The sequence below is a fragment of the Prunus avium genome, chromosome 2 (assembly GCF_965620075.1).
Source record: "Prunus avium chromosome 2, drPruAviu1.hap1.1, whole genome shotgun sequence".
NCBI classification, from domain to species: Eukaryota; Viridiplantae; Streptophyta; class Magnoliopsida; order Rosales; family Rosaceae; genus Prunus; species Prunus avium.
The window spans coordinates 22,064,563-22,085,460 of NC_142285.1; the positions used below are offsets into that span (position 1 = coordinate 22,064,563).

At 42.3% G+C, this 20,898-nt stretch overlaps 1 non-coding gene across 1 annotated transcript; it reads right to left on the reverse strand.

Moving 5' to 3' along the window:
- Positions 1 to 10,981: 10,981 nt before the first annotated feature.
- LOC148296614 (small nucleolar RNA R71) lies at positions 10,982 to 11,088 on the reverse strand. Its single transcript, XR_015834173.1, has one exon. It is a non-coding gene; the product is annotated as a small nucleolar RNA R71 (small nucleolar RNA).
- Positions 11,089 to 20,898: the final 9,810 nt, after the last annotated feature.

The window sequence follows — 20,898 nt, forward strand, 5'->3', positions numbered from 1 at the left end:
GGCTCGTTTGATACACAAGATTGGCTTGGACTGGCTTGGACTAAATTTAGTACAATGTTTGTTTTATCTAATCCTAGTCTTAGATGGGATTGCTAATACCAGGCCCACCAAAAACACCTCCTTAGGAGGGGACTACTAATCCCATGTGGAAAGGGAGGATTAGCTAGTCCAAATGCTCACCAATGTATAAAATGCATATATTATATTGTAAAATTAATAACATATATTATTATTATTAAACTTACTTACACATATACTATAATATACATATATACATGTATACATATTAATATTATAATAATAGCATACGTGTATATATGTAATATATATTATATATTATATATTATATAATATAATATATAATATATACATATATATATTTTTATGTGTATATATATTATACCCATGTATGTATTATAGTATACATATACACACATATATACACATATACATTATATATGTATTATATATATTGTAATATACATATATACATGTATATACATGTATATATATTATAATATATATATAAATATAATATACATATATACATGGGTATAATACATATATATATATATACAGTTATTCTCTTATCCGGATGTCCGCACGTTATTATCGTACGGATCCTATTGTAAACAGGCAGGAAAACATAGAGGAGTAGTACAAAATACACGGTGTCCGCACGATAATAACGTCCGGATGTCCGCATAAGAGAATTTCTGTATATATATATATATATATATATATATATATATATGTTTATAATATACATATATACATGTATATACACATACATGTCACATATATTATAAATACATATGTACACATACATAATACATGTATTTATACATATATACATATACATAGATAGTTTTGAAAAAAAAAAATCTAGTCCTAGTCCAAGCGTACACCAAACGTAGGATAAGTGTTATCCAACTTAGACCAAGCCAAGCCAAGCCAAGACAGTCCCTAAGCATAGTCCATGCCAAGATAGTCCTGTGTACCAAACGAGCCCTTAGTGTTTTGGGCTGTCCATTTTCCTCTTATTGGGTTTTCCCAATCCTTTCAATTAAGGCAATCAAAAATAATAATAAATATGGGCTAATGATATTTTAGAGCCTGAAAGTTTGGGGTCATTCTTGAAATGGGCCACGGAGTTTAAATTTTGTCAATTTATACCCCAACGATTTAAAATTTGACCAATTTATATGTTCTATCAATTTGACCGTTTGGTCTTTTGTTATATTATAAAATAAATTGTTAGTGTATATATTTAGTAAGTAAAAATAAATAAAATAATATATATATTAGTAGTATGCCCTTAAAGCCAACTAATTATACTATAATTAATGTTCAGGACATCGTATGTGATGAATTCTTAAGTTATTTATGGGAAAGACCAGTTGTTTTCAACCATGGTATTTGGTATATTATCATAATAGTAAAACAACTATAGTCCTAGGAATATATATAAGTAGACATGAGAACTATTTGCATACATCGAGACTTATCATGGTCCCTAATCTTAAATATTGTCCTGGTCATAGGAGTATCAATTAGGCGTTACTATTCCTCCAAGACAAGTACACACAGTATCTTCTCTATATGTAGAGAATGACGAGGTCTCAATTCATTGAGTGTAGCAACACCTAGATATGTGTGTAGGTGCTTGCAAGAGAACAAGTACACTGAATGCGATCAAATACATAAGTTCTAGAATAGAAGTTTTACTCACATGTCAAACTAGAACTCATAGATTGCAATGCAATGGTACAAACTAATCCTTAGACGTGAGACTATACAATTGTGTTGTAGGAGACATGACCTAAAAGTGTTTATCAGGACTTTTAATAAAGTCATGAAGACAAATGAATTTACAACAAGGAATCTCTACTCTCAGTAAGGAGAGAGAATACTTAATGGATATGATTGATCAAATCTCTGCGCATAGTAGTGAATAAGATTTGAAAGAAGAAGTTTTAAAATCTTACCAGGATAATCATATAAAGGAATAATTCACATCAGCATATTTGACATTTGTTGGCGCTAAATCTGAACAGATAGAGATGAGTGCAACTTACAAGTGTTGAGGACGATCTAGCAGATCGATTGAGTGATAGATGCAGATCCTTCTTGTCCTGGGATGCAGATCCTGAATAGAAGAGAGTTTGAGGTTCGTGAGGTCTATGGAACCGGTGTGGAACCAGCCTAAGACCCTCCGATGCTCAAGTAAGATTGTTTATAAGAGCTCTTGTTGTTGACCATATAAAAGTATAGAAGTCAAGCTGAAAAGTCTTACCCCTGTATTGTAGTGGAGGGGCTTATTTATAGAGGGCATTTTGTATGCTCTTAGTACTCATTTTCGATGTGGGACTCATGGGAGGGCCCTCTGAGGTCGACACGAGTCTTTAGATATTTTGGGCGGATACTTCGAGGTTGATTCTGTACAATCGGTAAGGGATGCCGATTGTAGACGAGCTGGGCCTGTAATGGCTGTTCGCAGCTTTGAGACAATGCCATCGGTGGTCGATGCCGATTGTCCAAGGCCTTGGGTACTTGGGCGAGTTTCTAAGATCCACGTGTCGTTGTACGAGTGGAGGGTCAGATATGGTACAAACAGTAGTCCCCCAAGTTGCCGATTGAGAAGCTTCTCGGTTGGGGACTTGAATATGTATTCGGCATTCTGACCCGGACACAATGGTCTCATAGTTGCCGATGGTGGTATGTAGTCCCCCAAGTGCCCGAGCAAGTGAGCTTGGATAATAGACGGCATGATGTGCCGATTGTTGCAAGAGGTGAGTGAAAACCCATTAATATGCGGCTGTCGTTCGACACGAGAGGTGAGTGAAAACTCTTCAATGTGCGGCTGCCGTTCGGCACGAGAGGTGAGTGAAAACTCATCGATGTGCGCCTACCGTTCGGCACGAGAGGTGAGTGAAAACTCATCGATGTGCGCTTGCCGTTCGGCACGAGATGTGACTGAAAACTCATCGATGTGCGCCTACGGTTCGGCACGAGAGGTGAGTGAAAACTCATCGATGTGCGCCTGCGGTTCAGCACGAGATGTGAGTGAAAACTCATCGATGTGCGCCTGCCGTTCGGCACGAGATGTGAGTGAAAACTCATCGATGTGCGCCTGCCGTTCGCTAGTGGAGTTGTGCTCGAAGGTGGCTAGATCTGCCACGTTCGGGAAGTTGAAGCATCTCTGAGGATTGGAAGCGTTTCAACTGACAACGTTTGGTCTCCCCCATGCATGCGTGACACGTGTCGGCATGGCTGTGAAGCGTCACGTCATTTCGTATCCCGATGCGTCGCTTCGCTTCCCGATGCTAGATCGGCTTTATAAATGTGAGGAGGGGACGAGAGTTCAAATACTTGGAATTTTTTAGAGCGAAGAAAGCTTGTGAGAGGCGATTTCTGGCAACCGTGCGAAGGCTGAGCAGGCGATTTCTGGCGAGCGTGAACAAGGCGGAGGCGATTTCCGACGAACTTGAACCACCGTGCAAACAAGGTATGTTGCCGTGTTTTGACATTTGGATGAATCAAAGTGTTGAATTCGTTGAATGTTTGTTTGAACAATGTATGAACGAGCATGAACAAGCATGAACAAGTATGAACATAAGTGTTTAGGAGGTAGAACGAGATTTTGATTCTAGCATAGCACTTAGTTTCCCTTCGTTTGTGTTTGTAGATGTCAGATACCAAATCCGAGGGTAGGCGTAGTCCGAGGGCCTATGAGAACGAATCGTCCTTGGGGAGTTCGTCCGAGGGGAGTGAGAGTACCGATTCTGGGAGCTCTTCAAGCTGTGAGATAGTGGAGGGGGCAAGAGTACGTGCCGAGGCAGGGGGCACTTCAACGAGAGTGCCTGAAGATGGTGAGCCTTCGACTTCGGGTCGTGAGGCCGATGGGGGTGGGGTGTCCGTTGCCGTCCCAGGGGAAGGGGTGTTGAGGGTTGTCAGGGGGAGGCAACGGATTCCGATGGCGAAGCCCACGGAACCTTTGTTCGGAGTAGATGATTTAGAGCCGAACACACTGACTGAGGCTAAGTTGGCGAAGATTCGGGCGGAGTTCAATATTCCTGAATCGGTAGGAATGCGAATTCCGGGGCCCTTAGAGTCGCTCAGTGATAATGACAAGGGCGTAGTCTTCTTCACCGACGTGTTTAAGCATGGGCTTCGGCTACCGTTGAGACATTCGGTGCAGAAGATTTTGGCTGCGATCGGGTATGCACCAGGGCAGTACAATCCAAACTTTTGGATTACGTTGCTCGGGACGATCACGGCGTTCAGCATGGCTGGCGAGGGGGAGCCGAGCTACGAACAGTTTGCCCAACTGTATAGTGTGACGAGGGCAAAGAGTGCTGATAATGGGGGGTGGGTGCAGTCCAACTGTCTATCGGCAGGGCAGCGTGGACACTTTGTGGTTGGGGTGCCGAGCTCCCAAAAGACGTGGCGTAAGCGTCGAGTGATTGTGTCCGGTGATTGGGAATCGGCATCGGGAGTGATCGTGGAGAGGAGGATTCCTACGTCTTTTCTGACAGTCGGTAAGGTCGAGCCTGCCGTTCGGCAGTGTTGTTGGTTTTTTTTTTTTTTTAACCGTTCGGTGTTTGTGTCTCAGTGTCCTTGAAACGGCCTTCTGCACCGATCAGAGAGGTTGAAGCAATCGAGAGGGTGAGGACGAAGATTGCCGAAGAAGATCGCTTCTTCAAGGAGTTGCTATACTTCCGGAACCTTTACAAGGCAGGCTTGATCGGCAAAGCAGAACACGACCAAAGGATAAAGGAGGAAGAGGAAGAGGAGAAAAGACAGAGTGAGTGATGTCGTTCGGCAGGTGTCGTGAGCTGCTTCCTTTTCATATCTACCGTTTCCGATATGGCTTGTGTTTTTGTAGTGGCAGGTGGGCGTCCATTGAGCGAGGCGACTAGGAGGCGGCTGGAGGGGCATGGGGCGCCGAAGCCGAAGAAAGGGCAGTCCCCCAGGCCGAAGAAGAAGGAGCCTCTGGGGATGAGCAAACGGTGGCGGATCGCCGCCGGGAGAAGTAGGCGGCCGAGGCTGAGACTGTTCGGGAGGTCCACCTCCAAGTAATAGGAAAAAGGATGATTGAGGGTGCCCTCGACGCAACGCCGTTGCCGAAGCGGCCAAGGGGGCCGAATGAAGGGACATCGGTGGTGATTCCCGATGATGAAGGAGAGGGAGAGGAGGGGCCAGTGAACATTGCTTGCCCTCGGAAGGCCGTGCCGTTTATCAACAGTATGATCGATGGCGCTCAAATGGAGCTGTCAGAGATCGAGCAACTGTCGATGAAGACGTTGCGCGAGCAGACCGGACGAGCTTTCCGGCTTTAGGCTGCAGTAAGTGTTTAATTTGTTGTTTTTCAAAGTGGTTATGCGTTCGGCATACTGAGTTTGTATGTGTTACAGGCTGATATGGAGATGTGGCTCTGCGTGAAGCGAGCCATCAATGCTGCCGAACGGTACCAAAAGAAGTTTGAAGAGGGCCGTTCAAAGATCGCCGAAGCCGGAAAGCTCATTCAGGAGGCAGATCGGCGTGCCGAGGAAAATGCTGCGAAGATAGCGGAGCTAACGTCAAAACTGGCGGCAACGGAGCTGGATTTGGTGGCGGCGCAGGAGGCGAAGGCTGCGGTGGAGGTGGTTATGGATGCGGCCGAACGGTCACATGCCAAGGAGGTAGAAGAGGCGAAGGCGAAAGCCGTTGCTGACTACCGAGCGTCGGAGGAGTTCACGCTTCTGGTAGACAAAGAAGTCATGGAGCAATGTGACGACTTTGTCTACCGATTCAAACGGTACAATGCGGAGAAAAAGCTGAACCTGAACTTTCTCCGGGATCCGCTGCCACTGCCGGAAGGGGTGACCGAAGAGATGGTGGAGGCGTACAAGGGTGAGGATGCCGAGCCCAAGGAAACTGATGACACCGATTCAAGCAGTGGGGAGGAAAAAGGTCATCCCGGGCCGAGGGCTGCCAATGTGTCTACTGCCGAGCCGTCGACTGGTCCTGTGCCTGCGTCAGCTGATGCCGATGTTGTAACGACCGAAGCCGATCCACCCTCCTCTTAGACTTAGTTAATTCAATCCTCATTTTTGGAGTTGTATAACATTTTTGAACATGCCGAATGGCATGTTGTAAAGACAGATGGCCCTTCGGTGGCCTTTTATATCTATGGCAACTTGGTTTTGGTTTAATTTGCTGAATTCCGTAATTCTGTATGTGTGCATGCCGTATGTAGAATATTGTTGATATAATATTGCTGTATGGTAATGCCATATGTATAGAATAAGGATTGTGTTGAAATAAACCGATTACAAAGGTGACGACCGAAGGTGACAACCTAAGGTGCGAGCGCTTGTACAGAGGGTGATGACCGAAGGTCACGTTACTTATAGTAATATTTGAGGTGCTCTATATTCCAAGGATGGCCGAGGGTCTAACCATCGGTACCACGCAGTCGGTAAGTGCCTGGTCGGCAGACAGTGACGACCTCATAAGGACCTTCCCAGGATGGACCAAGGGTGCTGTCGTTCAAGTCTTTGGTGGCGAGAGAAACTTTGCGTAAAACCCAGTCTCCCACTTTGAACGATCGGCGTCTGACGCGCGAGTCGTAGTAGCGAGAGGTCCGCTGTTTGTAGGCAGCGTTCCGAAGCTGAGCCTGGGAACGGTGTTCATCAATGAGGTCCAGGTTGAGAGTGAGCAGGGCTTCGTTTTGCTCTGATTTGTAGGATGCCGTTCGGCACAAGGGCGCGTTGATCTCGACTGGGACAACAGCTTCGGTACCGAAAGCAAGGGAAAATGGTGTTTCTCCAGTTGATCATCGGTAGGAGGTGTTGATGGCCCATAGTGCTTACGGAATGAGATCGGGCCAGGCTCCTTTAGCTGCCCCAAGCTTCTTCTTCAGTGTCCTGTTGATGATCTTGTTGATGGCTTCTACCTGGCCGTTCGATTGTGGGTGTGCCGGAGAAGCGAAGAACAAGTTGATGCCGAATTGGTGGCATAGGTGCCGGAACTGAGAGGAGTCGAATTGTTTTCCGTTGTCGGTGATGATCGCGTTCGGGAGGCCGAATCGACAAATGATATTCTTCCCTACGAAATGTTCGACTCTGGCAGCGGTGATTGTTGCCAAAGCTTCGGCTTCGGTCCACTTTGTAAAGTAGTCGACAGCGACGATGGCGTACTTGAGCTGTCCCTTCCCTTGGGGCATGGGGCCGATGAGGTCTAAACCCCATTGAGCGAAGGGCCACGGGCTAACAATCGGGGTGAGCGGTTCGGCAGGCAGTTTCGAAACTGAGCCGAAACGGTGGCATTGATCGCACTTCTGGACGAGTGTGGTGGCATCGGTATGGAGGGTCGGCCAGTAATACCCCTGCCGAATGGTCTTGAATGCCAGAGATCGGGCCCCAGAATGGTCTCCGCAGGCTCCTTCGTGAATCTCTCGTAAGACGTAGTCTCCTTGCTGCGGGATCAGGCACCGAAGCAATGGTATGGAAAGGCCACACCGATAAAGAGTCTGATTCAAGATTAAGTAACGTGCCGATCGGCGGCGGATAGTTTTGGCCTCTGTTTTGTCGTCTGGTAAAGTGCCGCTTGAGAGGTAAGCATATATTGGATCCATCCAGCTTAGATCCTGCCGAATGGCATGTACTTCGCTTTTCGTGGTGCTGCGCCGATCGAGGATTTTGATCGGTACGTGGCGACCGACGTTGTCGTCAATTGTTGATGCCAGACGTGATAGGGCATCGGCGTGGCTGTTCTCAGATCTTGGGATCTGTTGAACCTGGAACGCGTCAAAGTGATGTAGCAATCGGCGGGCATGTGTCAAGTAGGCAGCCATCGAAGGGTCTTTGGCTTCGAATTCAGTCAACACCTGATTTACGACAAGTTGCGAGTCGCTGCATATTTTCAGCTGTCGAGCGCCCATTCCCTTGGCGAGCCGAAGGCCTGCTAAGAGAGCTTCATATTCGGCTTCGTTGTTGGAAGCTTGGAATTGGAATCGGATGGCGTATTCGATGGTAGTTTGGTCAGGGGCTTTGAGAACTAAGTCGGCCCCGCTGCCTTGTCGGTTGGATGAGCCGTCTACGTAGAGAGTCCACAGAGGGAGTGATGAAATGAATGTGCCCTCAGTTGGATGGGCGAATGATGCTGCTGATTCCGAAACGGTATTGTCTGGATTGGATCCTTCAGATGTAGTCATTTCGGAGATGAAATCAGCCACGGCTTGTCCCTTCTCGGCAGGCCGAAGGTGATAGTGGATGTCGAATTCGCTGAGTTCAATTGCCCACTGTTAAGCTCATAATTTCATACATATACATGCCCAATTTACTTACTTCTTTTGCTTAGTTCCTATAATTCTAAGTTATTTCCCTCCCTTTGTGTGTTTTGTAGGCCAATAGAGCAAGAGAGCATAATTCATGCAATTCAAGCATGTTAAGGCCTAATTTGGATGAATGGAAGAAGAGCTTAAAGACAAACTCATTTTTCCTACAGCCTCTTGCCAGTCCAGTTTCGTGGGTCATATTGCAAGCTTTGTTTCAGCAATCTACACAGCTCGGATGAGGCATCATTCTTCATGAGAGTTGTTCCAATGGGTGTGTACTATAACATATCCAAAATTCAGCCCCATTGGATAAATATGGAGTCTGTTACCTAGCAAACACAGAGCCATGCTCAGGATGGATTTTATCAGCGCGCAAAATGAGTTAGCAATTTGTTTTGGCCTTAACTTCCTCCTCCGACCTTGGATTGGCCCAAATGATATATGGCTGGAAAGAAGACATTCTGAACTTCAAGTTTGAGTGCTTAAAGTCTTAATTTGCTTAAGGGAAGCCCAATTCGTAAGCCCTTGAAGTTGCTGGTCATGCTGACCTCAGGATGAGCTATTGTTTCTGGTTGGAAGCTTGGTCATGGTGAGCTAGGCATGAGCTATTGAGCTTGTTGGAAGCTTGGTCATGGTGACATGAAGATGAGCTAGGGCTGCTGGTGGGATTTATTGGTGAAGTGCATCAACCAATTCAGATTTTATATTGCAAGTGTTGTATGCATTAGTGAAGTGCATCAACCAATTTAGATTGTATAATGCAAGTGTTGAATGCATTAGCCATATTGAATTCAGATTTATCACTCCCCTCTCCCTATAAATACCACATCCATTCCACATTCAAGACACAACAAATCTTGGGATTCACAACCCCACAATTCACTCCAACCATCCTCAAACACTCTCACAATCCCAAACACTCCAACAATCACCAAAACAACTCCAGCAAACTTCTCTTCCATTTCCCTACGAATTTCATCTTCCTTAGCCATCACCACTCACTCAAACTCATCCCAAATCACCTCCATATCCTTCATACATCTTTCTAGAAGTGGGGAAGCTCTTGGAGAAGCATTAGAAGTGGAGAAGCACTTGGAGAAGCCTTGGACACCACAAGAACTTCAGAAAAAGGGTTTTTCTACTCTTATTGCATTCATTATGTTTTCTCATTTCTGTTCAAGTCTCTTTTCCATTATGAGTAGCTAAATCCATAACTAGGGCTTCGATGTAACCTAACATGAATATTCTGGGTTTATAAGTTTGGAGTTTCAAGTTTGATTCATGATTCATGTTCTTATTCATTATGCTTATAAGTTAACATGCTTGTTTGAATGATTGATCACCATTAGAACTTGTTTGTTAACTATCTTGGTTTGAATTAAGAGTATACACCATGCTTTAATTCGAATTGAACTATGAATAGGAAGAGTATGTATGGACATTCGACAACAGGGATTAGATACATACTTGGTTGTTTAAAATGTTCTTCTATGCTTAATGGGTTCCTAATGCTTAATTTTAGGTTAGACAACAAATGATCAAATTAGGGAATTAGGAACACAAGGTTAGGACCAAACACCATGGCCTAATCATACTTTAGCTAGAATCAATCTTTGAATCTGAATTAGACTTGTTACTTGAATCTTTATAACCCAGAATTGAATTGTTATGGTGATTCGAATGCCCTAGTCTCAAAATCTGTTTTCCAACTCTTAAAACCACTCTTTGTTACATTTGTTTACTTGTTTTTGTTTGCAATTTCATTTTGCTTCTTTTGTTCAACAATCACAACCACTCTTGTTCTAAATTCTGTTTTAGACATAACCTCCTACTTTCTTGAATTTGGTAATCTAAGTACATAACTAGTTTTAACTTCTCAGTCTTCGTGGGTACGACCTCGTACTTGTCTTGCTATACTACTAATTGCCCCGTACAATTGCGAGTTAACATAATATTAACAACAAATTTTGGCGCCGTTATGTGCCCAAGGTTACCCTATTCTTTTTAGTGTTTCTAATTAATCTAATTTTCTGTTTCAGGTAGTTTATGTCTAAAAATCCATTACTTGAACAAGTGAGGTCTTCGTTCCAACGTTCTAGATCTTTGAACGCAGGACCATCATTGCAACCCAGACGAGTGACCTCTGAAATTCAGAATCGTCTAGAAAGGGAGTTGTCAACTGCAAAAGAGCAAGCTCTTGCTACATTTACAAGTCTTGCTCTCCACACTGAACTTCCTGGTTCTTCACTTTCAAATTCGGAAGCAAGTTCAGACCAAGAAGAAGAAGAAATGATGGCTGCCATTGAGTTCATGGGAGAACTTGATATCCCAACAATTCCAGCATCTCCTTCAAGCATTTTGCTGCCCACTGTAGCTCGAAATTATGAGCTTAAATCTTCTCATCTTAATATGCTGCCTTCCTTTTATGGTTTACCTAATGAAGATCCATTGACTCATATAAAGGATATTTTTAATGTTGTGAGTTCTTTTCCCTTGACAGGTGTGACAGAAGATCAACTTCGAATGAGAGTGTTTCCATACACTTTAAAGGATAAGGCGAAGTATTGGTTGAATTCTTTGAAGCCTGGTTCACTCACTACATGGTCTGCCATTCAAAAGAAGTTCCTGGAGAAATACTTCTCCACGCAAAAGACCGACATGCTTAGGGACAAGATCTTGTTATTTGCACAGCAAGATGATGAATCGTTTTGTGAAGCATGGGAGAAATTCAATGGGTTGCTCAACCAATGTCCTCATCATGGGATTCCATTGAAGCTTCAAATGCGTATGTTTTATAAAGGACTAACCCCTTCTAGTCATAATATAGTCACCAATTTTGCAGGTGGTTCTTTTAAAACCAAAACTCCAGAAGAAACGTACGAACTCTTTGAGGAGATAGCAATGGAGACCCAACATACGGATACAAGAGGTAAACGTGTTATTAGTGGTTCTAATGATGCTTCTAGTGTGCAGATTTCAAAACTGGAACAAAAGCTAGATGCTCTTCTTGCATTAAACTCAAGAAGCCCTCCGAAGGAAGTGTGTAGCATTTGTGAATCTCATGACCATGCTACCACAGCTTGTCCACTTGGGGCTGGATATCCAGAATTTGTGCAAGAGCAAGCTAAGTTGGTAAATTCCTACAACCAAGGTCCAAGAAATGATCTATACTCTCAAAGTTATAATCCAGGTTGGAGGAATCATCCAAACTTTTCATGGAGAAATACCCAGAATCAAGCAAATCCCCCTTCATTCCAAAGGCCACAACAATCATCATCATCATTGGAAGATATAGTGAAGCAGATGGCAATCAACCAATCCAATTTTCAGCAAACTACACAAGCTGCCATCTCCAAATTGGAAGTCCAATTAGGCCAAATAGCTGCTGAAATAACTCAAAGAGTGCCTGGGAAATGGCCAAGCCAAACTGAGATCAATCCAAAGAACCCAGAAGCCAAGGCCATTCATGTGCTCAGATCAGGTAAGATCATTGATAATAAAGATGATTCTAATCTTTCAAATGATGTTGTGATTGTAGAAGATAAAGACGAGGAGACCATGGCTACGGAAGGAGAACAACTCAAAACTTCTCAATCTGCTCCTAAGGCCAAATCAGATTCTCAGAAATCCGATCAATTCCAATTGCATAAAAGGGATGACAAATTTGTGCCACCACATCTTCAAGAAGATAGATACGTGCCACCCGCTCCATATGTTCCACAGATTCCATTTCCAGGCCGTCTTAAGAAAGCAAAGCAAGATAAGGCTTTTAAAGAGATTTATGATATTTTGAGTAAAGTTAATATCAATTTGCCTTTGCTTGATCTTATTGAACAAATTCCTGCATATGGAAAATTCATCAAGGACTTGAAAACTCACAAGCTCAATTTCGCTCCAAATGAAGGAGTAAAGCTCGACCAGAATGTAAGTGCTGTATTGCAAAGGAAGCTTCCACCAAAACTAGATGATCCTGGCAGCTTTGACATTCCCATTAACATTGGAGGCAAGAAGGTTGGAAGAGCCATGTTGGACTTGGGAGCAAGCATCAATGTTTTGCCATATTCAGTTTATCAAGAGCTTGGCTTAGAAGGGATGAAGAAGACTTCAATGCGACTTGAACTAGCTGATCATTCTATAAAATATCCAAAAGGTATTGTAGAAGATATTCTAGTTCAAGTTAATACACTAATTCTCCCTACTGATTTTGTAGTGATGGACATGGAAGACAATCCAAATGGAGATCGTGTTGATCCCATTCTCCTAGGCAGACCATTCATGGCCACTGCAGACACAATCATCAAAGTGAAAGATAGCACCCTCTCCATGACTGTTTTGGGTGAAACTGTTGAATTTAAAATGCTTAATGCTCTATCTCAACCTTCTATCTCTCTTGATTCTTGCTTTTCAATTGATGTTGTGGATCATGAGGTTTCTTCCAAAATTTTGCAGAGAAAGTCTAATGATGCTCTAGAAGCTGTCTTAACACAAGAAGAGGAAGATCTTTGTGAACCGGAGTTCCAAGAAGTGGTGGCTGCCTTAGAAGTGTTTCCGCCATACCCACCATCCTTTAGGCCACCAATTGAGCCTCTTGGACCATCATCCACGAAATTGGAGCCATCCATTGTCATCCCACCAAAGCTAGAACTTAAACCTCTTCCCAATAATCTTAAATATACATATTTGGGTGCTAACGAAACTCTCCCTGTTATAATTGCTGCAGGTCTCTCCTCACATGAAGAAGAGAGCTTAATTAAAGTTCTAAAAGAGCATAAAACAGCCATTGGGTGGACCATAGCAGACATCAAAGGAATTAGTCCAAGCATGTGCATGCACCGGATTTTAATGGAAGAAGACAGCAAACCATCTCGTGATGCCCAAAGGAGGCTAAATCCCAACATGAAAGAGGTGGTTAGAGCTGAAGTTTTAAAGCTACTCGATGTAGGAATCATCTACCCAATTTCAGATTCTAAGTGGGTGAGCCCTGTGCAAGTTGTTCCAAAGAAGTCCGGAATCACCGTTGTGAAGAATGAGAAGAATGAGCTAGTTCCTACACGAACTGTCACTGGTTGGAGAGTTTGCATTGATTACAGGAAGTTGAACACATCCACTAGAAAAGATCATTTCCCCTTACCTTTTATTGATCAAATGCTTGAACGTTTATCTGGCCATGCTTACTATTGTTTTCTTGATGGTTTTTCAGGTTATAATCAAATTCCCATTGCTCCGGAAGACCAAGAGAAAACCACATTCACATGCCCATTTGGTACGTTTGCTTATAGAAGGATGCCATTCGGTTTGTGCAATGCCCCAGCAACTTTCCAAAGATGCATGATGTCAATCTTTTCAGATATGGTGGAACGATTCATTGAGGTATTTATGGATGATTTTTCAGTTTTTGGTTCCTCTTTTGATAATTGTCTTCACCACTTGTCTCTAGTGCTTAAAAGATGCCAGGAAACAAATCTGATTTTGAATTGGGAGAAGTGTCACTTCATGGTGAGACAAGGCATTGTGCTAGGCCATGTGATTTCAAGCAAGGGAATCGAAGTGGATAAAGCCAAGATCGATCTCATCTCAAATCTTCCACCCCTACCTCTGTTAAAGGAATTAGAAGCTTTCTAGGTCATGCTGGATTCTATAGAAGGTTCATCAAAAATTTCTCAAGCATTACAAGGCCATTGTGTAATCTCCTTGCTAAGGATGCTGTTTTTGAGTTTAATGAAGCTTGCATGGAAGCTTTTACTACCTTGAAGAGGGAGCTAACTTCAGCCCCTATTATCATAGCTCCGGATTGGTCTTTACCATTTGAAATAATGTGTGATGCCTCTGACTTTGCTATTGGTGCAGTTTTAGGTCAAAAGAAGAACAAGCTGCCCCATGTGATTCATTATGCTAGCCGGACCTTGAATGATGCTCAAATCAACTACTCCACAACAGAGAAGGAGTTGCTTGCTGTGGTTTTTGCTTTAGAAAAATTTTGTTCTTACCTTGTTGGTTCTAAAGTAATTGTTTATTCTGACCATGCAGCTCTTAGATACTTGCTCACTAAGAAGGATGCCAAACCACGCTTGATTAGATGGATTCTCTTGCTGCAAGAATTCGATTTGGAGATTCGAGATAAGAAGGGATGTGAGAATGTGGTAGCTGATCATTTGAGCAGAATTGTGGTTGAAGAAAAAGGAGGAGTAGTGCTACCCTTGAATGAGACTTTCCCTGATGAACAACTATATGCTGCCCAAGTCAAAGAGCCATGGTATGCTGATTTTGTTAATTATCTTGCTTGTGGTGTTCTTAGAAATGATCTAACTTCTCAGGACAAGAAGAAGTTCTTTTCCATGGTGAAACATTATGTCTGGGATGAACCTTTCTTATTCAAGCATTGCCCGGATCAACTCATCAGAAGATGTGTTCCAGAAGAAGAGCAAGAAAGCATACTTAGGCATAGCCACGAATTGGCTTGTGGAGGTCACTTTGGAGCTAAGAAAACAGCACTTAAAATTCTGCAATCTGGTTTCTTTTGGCCCACTCTATTCAAAGATGCGTTTAATTTTTGTGTTAAGTGTGATAGGTGCCAAAGGATGGGGAACATAAGTCGCAGGAATGAAATGCCATTGAATAACATACTTGTTGTGGAGCTCTTCGATGTGTGGGGTATTGATTTCATGGGACCATTCCCATCTTCCTTTGGTTATACTTACATACTTGTTGCTGTTGATTATGTGTCTAAATGGGTGGAAGCCATAGCCACCAAAACCAATGATTATAAGGTGGTGCTGAAGTTCTTGAAGGATAATATTTTCACAAGGTTTGGTACTCCAAGGGCTGTCATTAGTGATGGAGGCAGCCACTTCTGTAACAAGCCATTCGAAGCACTCATGAAGAAGTACAACATCACCCATCGAGTCTCTACACCATATCATCCGCAAACTTCTGGTCAAGTGGAAATAAGCAATAGAGAAATTAAGCACATCCTGGAGAAGGTGGTGAACAATACAAGGAAAGATTGGGCAGCTAAGCTCAATGATTCATTATGGGCTTATAGGACTGCATATAAGACTCCCATTGGAATGAGCCCTTATCGTCTTGTGTTTGGGAAAGCTTGTCACCTGCCAATGGAGCTTGAACACAATGCTTTTTGGGCCATCAAGAAGTTAAATTTTGATCTAGACAAGGCAGGCCATGCAAGAAAGTTTCAGCTCAATGAATTGGAAGAAATTAGACATGAGTCTTATGAGAATGCAAAGCTTTACAAAGAACGAACCAAGAGTTACCATGACAGAAACATTCAACGGAAAGAGTTCTCCAAAGGTATGTCAGTTCTTTTGTTTAACTCACGTTTGCGTCTCTTTCCAGGAAAATTGAAGTCTAGATGGCAAGGCCCATTCACCGTGGTCAATGTTTCTCCCTATGGAGCTGTGGAGATTCAAAACCCTAAAGATGGCTCGACTTTCAAAGTAAATGGACAACGTTTAAAGCCATTCTATGAGGGAGTTTCAGCTGGCATCCAAACTGGCCATGTGGTAGATCAACTTCCCTTCGTACCATCAACTTAGCTGATTGCACAATGTCTTGCCAAGACAGTAACTAAGGCGCTTCTTGGGAGGCAACCCATGTGTTCAAGAAGAAGGTGCTCGGTAGCAATCGACCTAATCGCATCAAGGGGAAGCATTTCAATCCTTTCTCTTTACTTGTTTTGTTTTTATTTTAGTCATTTTAAGTTTATGTTCCTTTTTATAAATAAATAAATATATAAAATAAAAAAAATAAAAATTCATATAAGCTAACTTTTGGTAACCCCAGTGAGCACCTCCGTCAATACAGTGTCTAGGAGTTCTTTAGGCGACACCTTCGGTGTCTAAGAAGTTTGGGTTTTAAGCGGGACCATTGTGACCCCTCCAACCTTCCCGGATCCCCTGGCTGTGTTTTCTGAGGCCCTTAACTGGTCATCCATGAGTTGCTTATATATTCATTTTTATTTTTTTATTTTTCCTAAACCTTCTTCTAAACTTTTCCCTTTATCATTTGTTTGTTCTCAATCATCTTTTGTATGCTTTCACATTGAGGACAATGTTCAATTCAGGTCTGGGGGGAAGGTTTTCAATTTCAATTTTCTTATCCATTTGTGTTTTCAATTTTCGTTCTCTTGTCAGTATTTTTTTTTTTTTTTTTTTTTTTTTAATTATTATTATTTTATTTTTTTTTAAAGAATGTCATACAATCAATGCTATGGAGCTGCTATTTGAGGTTTTCATATCAGAATTTTGCACTTCACAAAGCTTTTGCTCTTAGAATTCTGGTGGCTAAAGTACCACGCTCAAATTCTTGAAGGAAAATAGTGGAGACTACCCTAGTGAGCTATATCGAGCCTAATTGCTTTCTTGAGAGGGTTTAAAGTGTTCTATTTCTCATCCATACTTATTTTCTTCAATTCACTCTAATTGATCTCATTATTCCATTTTGATTGAATACTAAGGATGATTCTCTTTTGCAGATATCATGTGCTTTCTCTCATTCATGAATGAACTCATTGAAGTGATGCTAGGCTATGTGTGCATAACCATTCTATGTGCTTTCTTTTCACCCTACCTATATGTGTGTTCCATCAACCCTCTTGAAGCCAAACACTTAAAGCCTTTTCTTCTATCACCCTCATCATTTCCCTACCTTTGTATCTCAATCTGAGATACTTGACCTATTGTAGCCATACCCTATAGCTTAGAAATATACCAAGGTGTGCCAAGATAAAGTTTGAAGCAAGGAAGTTGCAGCCATGTACCTAAATAAAGATGATGTGAATCTGTGCAATGAAGTTAATGAAGATGCAGATCAAATCAACGAAGATGAAAGTGTTTCGATTTGATCTAAGTGTAAAAAATAAAGTCTATGCCAGGTGATACCATGAATTTTGCTGCCATGCCAATCTAAATCAATGATGCCTTGCAGATTAATGAAGCATGCAACCTTGGTATGTTCTTAAGTTATTTGTTTTTCCTTCCAATTCTTCCATTTCCCCTAAACCTTAGCCTTTCATTACAACATTGTGAAAGACCTAGCTGATCTTTGAGGATGTATTCATGGGTGCTGGTAAGTATGTGTGTATCTCTATTCTTAGTATTTAATTCCTTTCATGAGATCTAACCAAATTTGTGCTTCTATTTCATACACTCACTTATGCTTTCTTGAGAGAATTAAAACATAGGTTCTGAGTGATTGAGTGTTATCTGTGAGAATTAGAGTCGAAGCATGTTCTCTATTCAAGGTTTGAGTGTGCTTGCTTTGAAACTGTGTGCCTTTGAGCTATAGCTTCCACTTGTACACACTGATTGATGACCTATCTTGGCAACTCTATGGTGTTGGAGGTATGACTAAAACTTTCTTTCATTTTCATTAGTTGATTTCAAAGTTGTTTTTCTAACCATTTTGTTTTGTAGAGTTAGAAAAACGTTTGTGGGTATCGTATCTGTTAAACCCTCAGGAGACACAACTCCTCCTACTAGGGATGCCTAGAGGTTTAAAGGCTTGTTGCATACGCTCAATGCAATCGAGTTACCTACGAAAGTGGTCTAGTTAACTTCTTGTTTTGTTTTTATCTTTGTTTCTCTTTTGTTTTGCTCGAGGACTAGCAAAATCTAAGTTTGGGGGTGTGTTAAGCTCATAATTTCATACATATACATGCCCAATTTACTTACTTCTTTTGCTTAGTTCCTATAATTCTAAGTTATTTCCCTCCCTTTGTGTGTTTTGTAGGCCAATAGAGCAAGAGAGCATAATTCATGCAATTCAAGCATGTTAAGGCCTAATTTGGATGAATGGAAGAAGAGCTTAAAGACAAACTCATTTTTCCTACAGCCTCTTGCCAGTCCAGTTTCGTGGGTCATATTGCAAGCTTTGTTTCAGCAATCTACACAGCTCGGATGAGGCATCATTCTTCATGAGAGTTGTTCCAATGGGTGTGTACTATAACATATCCAAAATTCAGCCCCATTGGATAAATATGGAGTCTGTTACCTAGCAAACACAGAGCCATGCTCAGGATGGATTTTATCAGCGCGCAAAATGAGTTAGCAATTTGTTTTGGCCTTAACTTCCTCCTCCGACCTTGGATTGGCCCAAATGATATATGGCTGGAAAGAAGACATTCTGAACTTCAAGTTTGAGTGCTTAAAGTCTTAATTTGCTTAAGGGAAGCCCAATTAGTAAGCCCTTGAAGTTGCTGGTCATGCTGACCTCAGGATGAGCTATTGTTTCTGGTTGGAAGCTTGGTCATGGTGAGCTAGGCATGAGCTATTGAGCTTGTTGGAAGCTTGGTCATGGTGACATGAAGATGAGCTAGGGCTGCTGGTGTGATTTATTGGTGAAGTGCATCAACCAATTCAGATTTTATATTGCAAGTGTTGTATGCATTAGTGAAGTGCATCAACCAATTTAGATTGTATAATGCAAGTGTTGAATGCATTAGCCATATTGAATTCAGATTTATCACTCCCCTCTCCCTATAAATACCACATCCATTCCACATTCAAGACACAACAAATCTTGGGATTCACAACCCCACAATTCACTCCAACCATCCTCAAACACTCTCACAATCCCAAACACTCCAACAATCACCAAAACAACTCCAGCAAACTTCTCTTCCATTTCCCTACGAATTTCATCTTCCTTAGCCATCACCACTCACTCAAACTCATCCCAAATCACCTCCATATCCTTCATACATCTTTCTAGAAGTGGGGAAGCTCTTGGAGAAGCATTAGAAGTGGAGAAGCACTTGGAGAAGCCTTGGACACCACAAGAACTTCAGAAAAAGGGTTTTTCTACTCTTATTGCATTCATTATGTTTTCTCATTTCTGTTCAAGTCTCTTTTCCATTATGAGTAGCTAAATCCATAACTAGGGCTTCGATGTAACCTAACATGAATATTCTGGGTTTATAAGTTTGGAGTTTCAAGTTTGATTCATGATTCATGTTCTTATTCATTATGCTTATAAGTTAACATGCTTGTTTGAATGATTGATCACCATTAGAACTTGTTTGTTAACTATCTTGGTTTGAATTAAGAGTATACACCATGCTTTAATTCGAATTGAACTATGAATAGGAAGAGTATGTATGGACATTCGACAACAGGGATTAGATACATACTTGGTTGTTTAAAATGTTCTTCTATGCTTAATGGGTTCCTAATGCTTAATTTTAGGTTAGACAACAAATGATCAAATTAGGGAATTAGGAACACAAGGTTAGGACCAAACACCATGGCCTAATCATACTTTAGCTAGAATCAATCTTTGAATCTGAATTAGACTTGTTACTTGAATCTTTATAACCCAGAATTGAATTGTTATGGTGATTCGAATGCCCTAGTCTCAAAATCTGTTTTCCAACTCTTAAAACCACTCTTTGTTACATTTGTTTACTTGTTTTTGTTTGCAATTTCATTTTGCTTCTTTTGTTCAACAATCACAACCACTCTTGTTCTAAATTCTGTTTTAGACATAACCTCCTACTTTCTTGAATTTGGTAATCTAAGTACATAACTAGTTTTAACTTCTCAGTCTTCGTGGGTACGACCTCGTACTTGTCTTGCTATACTACTAATTGCCCCGTACAATTGCGAGTTAACATAATATTAACAACACCCACTTCACTAGCCGACCTGATGTCTCCGGTCTTTGTAATATCTGGCGTGGTGGCTGATTGGTGAGAACGGTAATTCTATGAGCCTGGAAGTACGGCCGAAGCTTGCGTGCTGAGAGAACAAGAGCATAGGCAAGCTTTTCCAGCTCAGGGTACCGAATCTCGGCATCCTGCAAGGCGTGGCTGGTATAGAAAATTGGAAGCTCGATGCCATTCGGCTTGCGAATGAGCACGGAGCTTAATGCCGTTGCCGATACTGATAGGTAGAGAATTAACTCTTTGCCAGGGAGAGGGTGGACAACAGGGGCGCCCTGCTCATATAGGCCTTGAGGTCTTGGAAAGCGCGATCGCATTCGGCGGTCCAGACAACCTGCCGTTTGCTTCCTTTGAGGGCTTTAAAGAAAGGGGCACACCGATCGGTAGCCCTGGATATAAATCGAGCAAGAGCGGCGACACGCCCCATGAGGCTCTGGATATCCTTCTGAGTCTTCGGAAACTGCATGTCGAGCAGGGCCTTGATTCTTTCTGGATTGGCTTCGATGCCTCGTTGGCTGATCATGAAGCCAAGGAATTTGCCCGAGGAGACGCCGAAGGCACATTTACTTGGGTTGAGCCGCATGTTGTACTTTTTTAGGACGCTGAACATGAGGGAGAGAGGTTGTGGAGGTGAGAATCGGCGGTTTTTCTTTTGACCAACATGTCATCCACATAAACCTCCATCGAGGTGCCGATGAGTTCAGAGAATATTTTGTTGACCAAGCGCTGGTAGGTTGCCCCAGCGTTCTTCAAGCCGAATGGCATGACTTTGTAGCAGTAAAGTCCTTTGTCGGTGATGAATGCCGTATGCACGCGATAGGCAGAGTTCATGAATATCTGGTTGTAGCCAGAGTATGCGTCCATAAAACTAAGAAGTTCGTGGCCCGCCGTTGCGTCT